Raw genomic sequence first — 13,735 nt, 5'->3', positions numbered from 1 at the left:
TGACCAACTGACGATACATCAAAGGTTTGCACCACCTCCTCCTCAGGTTCGATTACTTTGCTAGAGTGGCTTACAGAGCTCAGAGAAACATTTTACTTACTAGATCACTGGTTTCTTATAAACACATATAACTCAGGAATAGCCAGATGCAAGAGATGTACAGGGCAAGGAATGGGGAAAGGGCTTATAGCTTCCATGCCCTCTCCTAGCTAGCTGTCTGATGTCTCCAAATGCCCAAATGTTCACCAATCCTGAAGCTCTCTCAACCCCATTTGGGGCGGAGGTGGTTTATGGAGGCTTTACTTACTAGATTTGCATGATTGATTAAATCATTGGCCACTGGTGATTAATTCCAACTGTGCACTCAGGAACAAGGGAACTGATTCCAGTGGCTCACAGCGAGCTGGACTTCGGTTAGGATTCTATTTATCACCTGACACAGGTTCCCACTCTGAAGGCTTACTGCTATGGTGTCCTTTTAAGCTTTGGACATCAAAGTCAACGTGGACCCTGTGTTCTGTAGGGGTATACCTCATTTTATTGCACTTTGTTTTGTTACTGTTCACAAATGTTGCATTTATTTTATTTTATTTTATTTTTTTACAAATTAAAGGCAAGATACTCCATTAGCAAAAAGATTACAACATGGCTTATTGCAACACTTGCTTTACTGGTAGTCTGGAACCAAAGCCACACTATCTCAGAGGTATGCCTATAACTGTTGCCAAAGTAGACATGCACACAAGTGAATGGCCACAGGCCCCTTTGAGGAAGGACTGGGGTTATCATGTGGTTTAATCTCCCACGGTCTTGCAGGGCCCTTCTTCCCAGAGACCCAGCCATCACTGGCTCAGGTACGGAAAAGCGAAGGAGCCTAATATTTAACTGGGGAGACCACCTTCACCATAATGCTCCACTGTTCTTGATTTTGAGTTATTTGGTTTTGATTTTTAGTTGCAAATGTTAAGCAACACCCTGTACATTCACAGATGAGAATTTGGGCAAAGATTCCAAATGACTCCTATGCAGATTTCTGGGACTCTTTCAGTACATTATTCTCTCCTGGCTCATAATTTATCCTGCAAATTGAAGTCACCTCTGTGTCCTCTGCCTCTAATCTTTGTCTCTTCAGTTTCACAAGGCCACTGTGCTTGGTCTGAGACCAAGAAGGAACGCTGAAACAGGAAGTTGACCTCACGTGTCTCCCTTCTGACAGCGACCGCAGATCTGCACGCCCTGATGTCCGATGTCTGAAAACAGATGTGTTATGTGTTTTGCTCAGTTTTCTAAGTTGTTTATGATGAGAAGTTATGTACAAACCCAACTATTTTATGGCAGAAGAGGAAAACCCTGCCTTTAAATACCAATATGTATTTTTATCACAGTAATAAATTGATTTTTAAAATTTAATGATCTGTTTTAAAAGCTAAATTTATCTAATCAGTTTCTGACAAGAACAGTATAACATATGTATTTTTAAATATTTTATGGTAAACATCTACCATGACTCATTTCCTCTACCTTCCCTGGCTCCTCAGCCGATTCATAAGTATATAAATAGACTACATTCACAGATTTAATGGGGCTTCAAATACCTGGAATTGATTGTAATGTCTCTCCCCAAGTCTTTTCCTTTTGACAATATTTTATTTAGTCAACTCTATTCCAGGCACAGTACTTGGAACTACACATTATCACTATAAGATTGAGTGATCTTCCTAGTGAACTCCATCCCCAAATGCTCCTTTTACCCTGTCAGGCAAAGCCCCCCTCCAACCTCACACATGTCAGTTAACAGACTACAGGTGTTTGTCTTCATTCTAATTGGTTACCTTGAGCATAATTCTAGCTCTTCACCCCCAAAAGAATTAGTCTTCCCCTTAAGCAGCAGTACATTTTGCTGAAATTCTGATATTTTGAAAGTCTACTCTCATTCTTTCTTTCAATTTCTCTTTTCTGCATTTGAGACCAACTTCCCACCTTCTCTGTCCTTAGAAGAGACAATGAAGAACAGGCTGCATGTAACTACTGGCTCTATCACTTTCTCTTCGTGTGATCTTGGGTAAGTCATGTAACATTTCTGAGTCTCTGTACTTCTCCGAAAACTGCTGTTATTAGTACCTACCTCAAAAGATTGTTGTGAGGATTGAGCTTATATAAGGAAAACACTTAGAATAGTACCAGGCATACAGTAAGCACTTGATAAGTATCAGTCACTACTACTATTTCTCAGAATCATCAACACCTGACTTCCAATTAGCTGATCACCCTATGAATTCTAAGCTGCTATATATGCTGTGCCTGAGTCATGAGTTTAGATGCCTTCAGTTCCAAGAATTTTGGAAACAAATTTCAGACCTCACCCAGGCTCCAGTTGCCCTCTTCAATTTGAGTGTCTGCTGCCAGGTCAATGTACTCTGTCCCTGGGCCCTTCATTTTCAACTTGCTCTGTCCAGGTTGTGAGCCATGTGTCTCCGAGACACTGGACCACTTCCGTCCTAACCTATAGCAATAACAATCACAAGGCCACCACAAAGACAGCCTTTGGCTCCAGAAGCGGCAGCTAAGTCCCCAAAGTGTCAGCTATGACTGTATGCATTTAAAAAAAACTGATGAGAACAGAGAATAAGAGGTGACAGGCAAGACAAGCAAAGACTTGTGTGTTCAGCCCTAAAAGGAAAAAGAAATAAGCAAAGAATTCATCTTGGTCAGAGCATGTTCTGAAAGAATGTTGTTCAGGCTGCAGTAGATGTTTCCATAAACTAAACTGTAATTACACAATCTGTGACTTAGAGAAGAGACTCATTTGAGAATCGGGGACTTAGGGCAAGACTATAGCTAAAATTTAAAGTCTGTATACACAAATAAGTAAAATAAATCAGTCTTATTTTAATCACAAAACAGATATTTATATCCCAACTAGAAAGCGCTGACTTCTGCCTCAGGTAGAGGAATTATAAGTCAGTAATACATCTTATAAATCAAGTGTATGAAACCATTCACCATTTCCTGAGATTACAAATCAGTCATGTTCTCAAAGCAGTTGCCTACTTGGAAACAACTCCTTGGATGAATAAACCCGTCACTTCCAGATACAAGAATAAGCGATATGACCCATGTAACACATGACTGCATGTTCATGCCTCATCAAAGAATTTTACTTATAATTTAAAATTTAAAAAACACTTATTGTGAAGAAGTGCTGAATTCACATAGCACTGTAAGATGATATGAGGAAGAAATGCAAAATCTTACCTGTGCCAAATAGTGTTTTTCACCAAATAGTATTTTTCTCCAAGTAGTAAATCGGTATGTTTGCCAGAGTTTGCTGGTACTTTTGCTTGTAGTAACACCTCATTGTCATGTGGAAGATGTCAGCAAGTACAAGTAACTCACCAGATTCCTATCTTTTAAACAGGGTCTTTTGAGCTATGTGGATATAAATGTATCAACTATTGGAAAACTTTTATTTGGCATTATTGGAAAAATGTTTATTTTTTTGAGAATGATTTTGAAAACAGTAAGGAAATACTAATTGTAATTCAAATAAAATAAACATTAATCAGGATAATTATAAACTACATGTTAATATTCCATTGGCACAGGTAAACTTTACTATTTAGTACATATCATCATGTTTTATGTTTGCATAGCATTTTATACATTTATTATTTTCACTATAATTATTATACTAGTTATGACCATTTAACAGATGAGGAAGATTATCTGTGATGTTTAAAATCTAAAGCCACATGTCCCTCCCCACTAGAATTCAGGATTTCTGTCTTCTATTTCAGCATTCTTTCTGTTGCACCATGCCAGGTTTCCATGCATTTTCCTTCCATTAGAAGGAAGTGCATGGATAATTTCTAACCTTTCCATAAATACATAAAATTACTAGTTTAGGCTGCTTTCTACATGCTCAGAGAAGTCACCCACATTATGAAGCACTTACCAATTGCTGGTTTTTAATTATAAAATATGTATTTGTGCATCATTACACAGTTGACATGAGCTGAAGCCTGGATTTCATGTTTGTGATAACACATGTCTCTTTTCCATATAGATTCCCCATACACCATTACAAGTTTAACGACTTTTTGTCATTGGACTAAGACGACTGTTGAATGGTGGAATTTCATATGTCTTCTAACTGTAACTCGCCTGACTGCATAATCACAAACTACTCATAATTTAAGTCTAGGCAAATATCCACACATAATATCTGATAATCAGGCACTACTCAAGAAATGGCAGGCCTCTCACTGAGCTTATTCTTATGACTAAATGTGGGTAAAGGTTCAAATACTTCAGTCTCTTATTATCAGACAGGTAGCTTGTGTAAAAGCAACTCAGAGTCTAGCTTGGGAAACCAATGTTCTACCTTCATAAATAGTACAATATTCAGTCTACACCATTAACAACACTGATTCAAAGTCATTTTTACTTATTGACTTGAGTATTAGTTTGACTTTAACTTTAAATGTCAGTTTTACTTTCAGATTTTTTCATTAGTACTGATGTCTTAATTAGCTTACAGACTGGTTTGACAACTTTTCTTCTTGGGAAGGAGAAAGTGAAAATTGTACTACAGAATTCACAACATCAATTTTAAAGCATGGCATTTAGAGTTACACTGTTTTTGAGTTGTGGTTCAGAAATTTGCTAAAGAATGATAATAACACATCCATCACATCTGTGGAGGGATTTATATCAAACAGTCATTAAATCTTGTTTGGTTAGCATAATTATATGGGATTCAGCATTATTTCAGTTTATCAACAAAGTGAGTCACTTGGGAACCATACGAACAATGTGATCTAAGGGAAGATTATAGTAAGAAAGACAACTTAGTTCTGTTTCAGGTTGGGTGGTGTTTTCATGATCTCTCTTCTGGCCTCAGTTTCTCTGTCTTTAACTTGAAGATTAGATTTTCTCCTTCGTGGTTCCAGAGAATATGATAAGTAAACATTCATATAATGGGTATGCTCTGAGTTTTCAGTTAAGAGACACTGAGAAAGTCTAAAAGTGTGTGATTGAGTCACGACAGGGTTCAGGATTTCAAGATTTCATTTCATGTACAGATCTGGGGGAAATGCCATTCATTTGAAAATTGCCTCATGTACAGGTTTACATTCCTCTTTTAATCCCCATTGTTTTTTCCTTGGTAGGGAAATCATAAGCCTGGTCTCTTTCTTTGTTATACTGATACAGCAAATGCAGTTTCCAACATGGTGATCACTACGGAACCTCTCTGAAATTCTTTATTTTGTTAAACTTTTTGTTTTTATTGTTGCTCAAGTACAGTTATCCCTATTTTCTCTCCACCACTTCCCCTGACTCCAGAGGTTCTTAGCTTTGATGAAGTTCTTGGAGAACTTCTATGCTAAGCTGAAACATGCGATGTACTAAGCATGTAACATACTCAACAAGTACCAGTTAATTCACCAATTTAATTTAATGTTAGGTTGAAGCCTTTTTAAACAATAATATTAATAGGTAAATTAATATTAATAAAGTTCCATTTAGGTAAAATGTCCTCTTTCTAGTTTGCTTTATGATATTTAGGCATTCCAGCATCTATGGCAGGATTGTATTTCTTAGGTCTCTGTCTTCTCCACCACCCCCTGAGAAGCAGACTATAAAATAATCCTCCTTTACCACTCCATCTGTACATCCCTTCCTGTCCATCTGGATGTCAGATGGAAGCAAAGAGATCCATGGCACTTTGAAATAACTGAGGTGGCCTGGGTAGCATTTCATAGTGCAATTTACAAAGCCAGTTCTAATATCCACATTTCTGTTTGAACTATTAGTAAGTGACTAATGGAGGCCACATTTTCCTCCACAGTCACTCTATTACCACATATTTTAATTCATTTTTTCTTGAAGTCCTTTGAGATAGGTAGAATAAAATTAAAATGTAAACAATGCTCTTTATCCTCCAGCAAAGTATATTACTGAATCGTCTTCTTTAAGCCCTTGACCTTTTCCCAAGAAAACCATTTCCTTTACCTATACTGAGTCAGCTTATACTTTCACATGAAATTTGTTATTCTTGGAATGCCTACTCAACACAGGAGGAAAAGGAAAATGGAGAAATAGGGGGAGAAAAAAATCAAGAAGGGCAGCATAGCTTCAAGAAAATCTTTAGAAATATAAGAAAAATAAATTTATCAGGCCTAAAAATTTGAATTTTTCAGATATCTTTCCAAAATAATATTAATGCCTTAAGAAAAGTCTGACAGAATCCCTGGACAGATACTTTGGTAGTGAGCAGCACTGTTCTTGTTCTCCTTGCCCCAAGTTCATTACAGTATTGCACTTCCTAACTGTCTGTGGTTGTCTGGAGCTATGTAACAGTTCTTGCGAAGGAAGTGTGACCAAAAGTGAAGAGAATCACTTCCAGGCTACAGCGAGCAGCTTCAGAGTATTCTTTTCCCTCTGGCACTACAGGCAAGATTCAAGTTGTTGACTGACCAGCTAGCCTGCATACCTGAATACCTATGATGAGTACCTGGTAAAGTCCAACTGTCAAGTAGCATGATCAAGAAATAAACTTGTATTATTCTAAGGCACTGAGATATGAGGTTGTACCTGATGATAGTGTGACTTATCCTATTCTGCCTACTCCAGAACTCAACTTTGTTAAGAAGAATTAAAGAATAGTCCTCAGCAAGCACTTTTCAATGTTTCAAGGAAGTTTTAACCTGTTTTCAGTCTAGTTTTTAGACCTTGATTTGATGTTAAATAGTGATGGCTTAGACCCATACAGTAATGCTCATTAGATTCGTAGGGACAAAAAAATTATTTTCATATAGTAATTTGTTATGCTTTAGTATTCAATATATCTATTTAGTCATTCCATTCATATGCAAAATAAGTCCATTTCAACGTGGAAAATGTCTACCCCTTAATAATAGAATGGGTTCACCTGTCCTCAGGGGGCTGGTTGGTACCCCTACGATATGCTAATATATCAGAAACTCACCATTTTCCCTTTTAATGCCGTGTTTAGCACACTACAATGTAAGTAATCCAATAAAAACTTTAGTGGAAAGAAATGTGGAGTCCTTGTCATTAAGTCCACTTTGATCTTGAGCTCAATGGGTATGAGCTGGAATGGTTAAAAAAACAATGAGATCCACAGTGTGGATCATAATGGTCCACCTGAATGAGACTTCTGAGAAGAGGGGCCGTTGGGTAATTATCTACATGGTAAATAAATTATCTCCATTCAAGTCCCATTTCAAGATCTCCATTTACATATCTTCTTCCCAAAGCTCCTTGTGACCAATCTTATAAATTTCTTTTCAATTCTTTATCTGGCCAAAGAATTCTTTCCAGTTCATGAGTCATCACAGACCTGTATTTTGACAATGTCTCCAGTTACAAAGCTTTCCACTTTGACCTTCCTAATGTAGATAAATGTTTTTCCCCCTCTGGTAATACAGATCAAGTAAGAAACTAGTGGAATGCTCATTTCTTTCAATTCTAGAAATGCCACGTACAATTAGTTGCCACCAAAAATAACTGTAGATCAAAGATCTTTTATTACCACACTGGCCCTGCTGCTTATTAGAGTAACTATTATTCTTGTACCTTTTTATTGTGTTGCTACTTTGCCTCTATCACTTAGAGATTCCATAATCCCATTGAAATCAGAGAGTCTTTTTTCATTTTACCATTTCTCACATTCATTCATGGACTACAGAGAACAGACATGATAGGGCTTTAGGTAATGTATTTTTCTACACTGACATATTTCTCAGTTCTGGGCTAAAGAAAATAAAAATTTGGCCCTGTAAGAATTCAGAAACAAGGGTGAATGCACCAACTTTGTATAAAAATAATCCATTTCAGCTGTTCTATTTCTCTAACATATTAAATATTACCTATATTATACTAAAAAAAAATCCAGCATCTCAATTTATCATAGGTCGATACTGAGTCCAGGTTTTATCAACTCACCTGGAAAATATTTAGAAGCAGTCCCAACTGCTCAAACTAAAACTCCAAATCCAGAATCTTTAGTTATATAAAACCATATTAACAAAACAACTTTTCTAGAAATGATACCCTTCCGTCTGGACCCTCAGAGTTTATTTCCATAAATATTCCTCAAAATTTTCATTTATACATTAACAAAATCTTATAATTAATTTGATATGACAGCCTTATTTTCTCCTGGTTTGTTTTGTAATTGTCTCCCTATGGCATATTGAAACCTGTCTTCATTTATGGGCCTGGAGGCAAAAAACCCAGAAAGAAAGCAGACGTGCTAAAATGAGAAAAATTGACATTCCCTCGTCAAGATAACTCTTGCCTGTGAGGCATTTACTGAGTCATCATGAAAGAAAGAAGCAGACACATGAGCCAGAGATGGAGAGGTTACTCCTAATGACACTAGAGTTAGGAGATTCAAGGACCTTATAGTTACTCAGTTCACCCAATGTCATTGCTAACTACTTCTTCTACTACAATTACTACTACAATGTCCAACTACTTCTTGTTAGCAAGCATTGCCTTAATTTTTACTCCAGAACTCCACAGCAGCTATGAATTCTTCCTACAGTACAGTTTAGCTATTCTGACATAGTGAGTTTTAAGAATTCTGGTTCTGGTAAGAAAAATAATGACAATGAGATGTCAGTACCACATAATGAGCTTCATGTGGGCAACACTTTGACAGATTTGCATGTGAAAGAAGCCCTCTCAGCATCAGATCATCCAGAGGTTATGGCACAGAAACCACTATCAGGAGAGGAGGGCAAAGGAATTCCTCAAGGAAGGGGGACAGGTCAGAGAGGGAGCTTGCTTGTCCAGATAATGTCACTGAACAGTCCATCTGGGAGACTAGGCCAGAGGGCTTTGAAGAGCAGCAGCTTGCCATCTTTTATATCTACAAGATTTATTTTATCTATGGCTAGTAGATGTTGGCTGTGGTTTCATGTGGTATAGAAAGCAGGCAGGCTCTCAATAACCAAAAATATGCTTATTTGGGCCACGATTTAAACAATTGGTTGCATAAAATTTTGAGACTGGCATGCTAGTGAGCTAATAGGACTCAGTCTGCTGTAAACAATTAGACAACATAAGGTCAATATACAGAGGCCATCTCTGGCTCATTTATATAACACCAAGATATCAAAAGGCTTCTGATTCTTTTCAGTTCTTCAAGTCTGCTGATATAAAAAATATCATCTTAAAGCAGTTACAGAAATTCTTTGGTACCTGGTGACATTTTGCGACAGTTAAAGCTCTACACAGTGCAATTAGATTTTGCTATTCCACTCACACAGTCCTTTTATGTTTGAACCAATGTTAATGGACTATCCAAATAGTCACTATATCTGAACTGCTTTGTCTTCAATAGGACTTCATCCAAGGATCAACATAAGAGATAATCTAAATAAGTATTTTACAACTGGTTGTCATGGGAACATATCCTATCTTCTAATGATAATTGGATCCTTATTACATAGCCAAGAGATTTGTATTTCTTTGAATGTTAATTGCCTGCAACCACTTCATGAAGCAAATATTGTACCAATCAAATTTTACCTACAGGTAGGTAACATAATTCATTCTAGTTAGTTCAAGCAGGACAGATTTAATATAGGGAATTAGATGAATGCAGGATTGTATGGGAGCAGACTTCAGACTCAGTTCTAAGGAAAACTCATACTCTCTAGAATCCTCTGTCACAAGTATATCATGGCAAAAGGTTGAAGACTGGATACTGTTGTTGCTTCTGAGTATAAAACCGTATTACCTCTTTCACAATCCAAGTCAAAGATAAGAGGTTATTTTACCTCCTCCCTCTCTTAACACATTTCCTAATTAAAGATTTTAGAGACTGCATCTCCCTCAATTCATTCATTCATTCGTTCCTTCCTTCCTTCCTTAAGTATACATATACCTAGTCACTGCTCAAGATGTTGGGGATACAGCAGTGAACAATAAAAGCAAGTCCCTTCCTTATAAAGAAAGGAAGTAAATAGAAATTTCTTTATGTACTATGTCAGAGGATAATAAATGATTCCACGAAAGTTAAAATTGAATAAAGAGAAAGGGCTATATTAAAAGGGGGAGGGCATTTCTGTTAAACGTGCCTCTATCTGGGGAAGCTTCAATAATGTATGGTAATTATTGTAACATTTGAACATAGGCTTGAAATAAGTGAACAAAAAATGTTATAAAAATATCCTTGAGAAGAGGATTCTAGGAAAAGAGAAGAATGAGGCAGGAGCTTGTCCCACTGAGGAGGATTTTGCTAAGCAAAAAAGTGACTGGAAGACAATCAGGTTAGAGTAGTGTGAGTGGTCTAGATTAGGCAGTAATTTTTAATCCAATCTAAGAAATTTAACTGTTCTTTACATGAAATAGGAAGACATTGGGAGGCCCCAAGTAAAGGAGTGACATGTAACAGAATTTTGTATTATTTTATTCTGGCTACTATGTGGTGAATAGAGCAGTAGGGCCAGCAGAGGATTATAGAAACAAGCAAGGAGGTTGGAGTAATCTAGTCAAGAAGTTACAATGCATTAGACAAGGACAGTGGTGATCAAAGGAGTGAGGTGTCTGTTTCTGGATATATTTTCAAGGTAAACTGTGTAGAATTTGCTGTCATCTGTAAAAGAATAAGTCCAGGATGACACCAACATTTTTAACCTGACAAACTAAAAGAATAAAATTGCCATTGATTGTGATCATGAAGAAAGGAGGTAGAACAGATTTGGAATAAAGGAAATATTATGAGTTCCATTTTGAGATGTTAAATTTGAGAAGCTTAACTAACAGACATCCAGTAAAGATGATGAGTTAGTGGGTTGGATATAAATTTGGAGTGGAAGAGAGACAGCTAGAGATATAAATTTGGGTCTTATCAACACACAGGAAGTTTTTAAAGCCATGCACTAAGTAACATTATCTAAAAGTACATGTACATAGATTAGAGAAGAGATCCAAGGATTGAGCTCCAAGATACTATAAGGTTTAGTACTATGGACATGGAAGGTAATCGGTCAGTTGAAACTAAGAAGAATACCCAGAGAGAATGATTGTCTGTACTTTAAGTAAAGAACATATTTCAGAAAGAAATAATGTGCTGTACCAAGTGTTATTTGCAAGTCAAATAACACAAGAACAGGGAAATGGCCATTAGATGCAGTTCTGTTGAAATCATTGGTGATCTTCACAATTGGCAAGAATGAAAACTTGATTAAATAGGATCAAAGGAGAATGAAAGAAAATAGGAGATAACAAATATAGACAATCATTCAAGGGGCTGGAGCTGAAAGAGATGTGAGTCATTTTTGAAATGAGATATTACAACATATTTATATTCTGATGTAATGATTCATTAGACAATAAAATTGGATAATGCCACTGATAAAGAGGGACAAAAATAATAGGATATCATTGGGATGTCAAAAGGTCATTGAACACAAGTGAAATGCATTCACATGAACAGGAGACAAGAACAGTATATGGTGGTGGTGTTTGGAAAATCTTTTTTGACTTCTTTTATTTTCTCAGTGAAGATGGGAGGGGCAGAGGTGATCTTGTTTTTGAGGTCTGAGAAGGCATGTAATATTCATCTAGATTAGGAGAAGAGGGAAGAGAACAGTGAAATATAGAATTGCCAGGCAGAACAAAGCATTCAGTTGAGGTCAATGGTCATGAATTTAAGTAAGATTAATCAGTATGGTTGTTTGATTTTCTGTAATGGTTTTTACTGTTCAGGTGCAGGCACAGTATGAAGGAAGCTGAATTTAATCAGCTTTAGCACTTTTCCAAGTGAGTGTGAAAGAGACATAGAGAAGCAACACAGTTGAAGTTATAAGCAATGGTATGCTCAGAAAGATGAACCATGTGATAATAACAGTAAATTGATAACATCATTAAATTTTATGTCCTAGTCATATAACACTCTTGCAATTGGGATATAGAAGAAATGTGCTAGAAACATAGGAGGTAGCTGACAGATGGAGGTGTTTGAATTTGAGAAGTGCACTTTTGAACAGTGAAATAATCTGGCATACAATCTTAATAACAGGAGCCTGGAGCAAGGCCAGGGAGATCATTGGAGGACAGAAGACCAAGAAACAGCAAAAGCAAACATATGAGCGGATTATCTATTATCTATATAGATATTGAAATCACTATGAGTTATGAAATGGGATGTGTTAGAAGGAATGACAGAAAAGCCAGGAGCTTAAATCTTCAAGGGATGCCAGGAATGGCTCTGATGTCTGAGGATGGGTATAACAAAGAGAGAAAGTGTAGTATATTTTGAAAAACTCAATCCTAAAACTGGAAATGAAAGTTTCAAAGGTGTATACAAAGTAACTTTAAGCTTTTTAGACTCTCCACATTAAAATGGCTTGGTAACACATGTTGAATATGCCACTCTACGAGTTCACCATAAATTTCATTCTTATATGCAAAATTCTGTTATATGTCTATGTGGATTTGGGGGAGAGTTTTGGGAGAGGGATTGTACCTTTACTCATATTCTCAATGGGTTCATGATCCAGAAAAGTTTCACAAAGATGTATAAACATTAAATTTAATTAAATATTTATTGCTCATCTATTTGTCACGTATTGTTCTTAGAACTAGGTCTCAAAGATATATAAGATAAAATCTTTATCATAAAGTTTCTTAAAATCTGGTTCCTCATGGAGCAGGAACAAAGAGACTTGTAAAGGAAAAAAGTCATATTACGAGGTTAATTTGATTAAGTGCTAAGGGGGAGCAGAAGGGTCGTGTGTATAGGTTTGTAAGTGAAGAAGTTATTCCTTGTAACTAGATGGTTTGGAAAAACCATAAAGGAAATAGTAAAATTGAATTGGATCTTAAAGTATAAGGAGGGCAGGTTATATAAATAAAGGGGAAAAGAATAACACAGGCTCAAGAAATAGTATTTTGAAAAAGTCACAGTCTTAGAATTTCATTTTCCCTTTCAGCATGACAATAAATTTTATTTGGCTGAATTCTAGAGTTCATGAAAGGGTTCCGTGGAAGGTGAGTCTCCTTCATCACTGTTTCAGGAGCAGTTTGGAATACTACATGGGAGTGGACAGTCTTCTGCAGGCAGCAGGAGACCACAAAATATTACTTGAGATACAGGTGGCATATGACATGATCCAACCTGCAATTTAGGGAAACAGTATCCCAATAGCAATGCTAAGGGTGGATTAGAAAGTCAGGAAATTAGATGGGGATAGAGAGGGGGTAGAGATGGTTAAAGAAAAGGGGGAAATTAAAAATGATTAGTATTTATAGCTCTTGAAACTGAATCCCTAGTAATGTATTACCAGAGACTCAGCATGGAAGAGATTGTCAGTGGATGCTAAAAGTTAAAAGAGTTCAATCTTAGTCTTTTGTCATGTTTGGAATTCAGAAGCCAGGGATAAAAGTACAGGTTTAGAAGTCCTTAGCTTTGAAATGGTGTCAAAGTCGTGTATTTCATTGAACAATTTAGTTTAATAAGAAAGTATAATTCACAGATGATAAATAGAGTAACTTGGAGATTAATACTACAAGTAATAATAAACATACCTCCCACCCAGGTTGATATCTAGCCAGCACCAGTAAGGCCATTCCCACAGTCTCCAGAGCAATGGCTGTTCTCACTGGTTGGTGCATCTCTTCTGATTCACAGGGCCTGAGACCCACAGTTGGTTAGATATTTATCTTCAGCCACCATAAACTAAAATTGTTTTAT

The 13,735-nt window shown here is 36.6% G+C and overlaps 1 long non-coding RNA gene across 1 annotated transcript in view; it reads left to right on the top strand.

The window, feature by feature from the left end:
- Positions 1 to 13,735, top strand: part of LOC123827270 — a 92,599-nt gene that overhangs the window by 20,067 nt on the left and 58,797 nt on the right. Inside the window, exon 2 of the long non-coding RNA XR_006787210.1 lies at positions 1,996 to 2,062. This is a non-coding gene — a long non-coding RNA (uncharacterized LOC123827270). The remainder of the gene's footprint in view (positions 1 to 1,995; positions 2,063 to 13,735) is intronic.

Source organism: Phyllostomus hastatus, unplaced genomic scaffold (genome assembly GCF_019186645.2).
Source record: "Phyllostomus hastatus isolate PE091 unplaced genomic scaffold, TTU_PhHast_1.1 phas_contig_86, whole genome shotgun sequence".
NCBI classification, from domain to species: domain Eukaryota; kingdom Metazoa; phylum Chordata; class Mammalia; order Chiroptera; family Phyllostomidae; genus Phyllostomus; species Phyllostomus hastatus.
The sequence above is the reverse complement of the archived record's forward strand: the minus strand, read 5'-3'. Positions and strand labels throughout refer to the sequence as shown.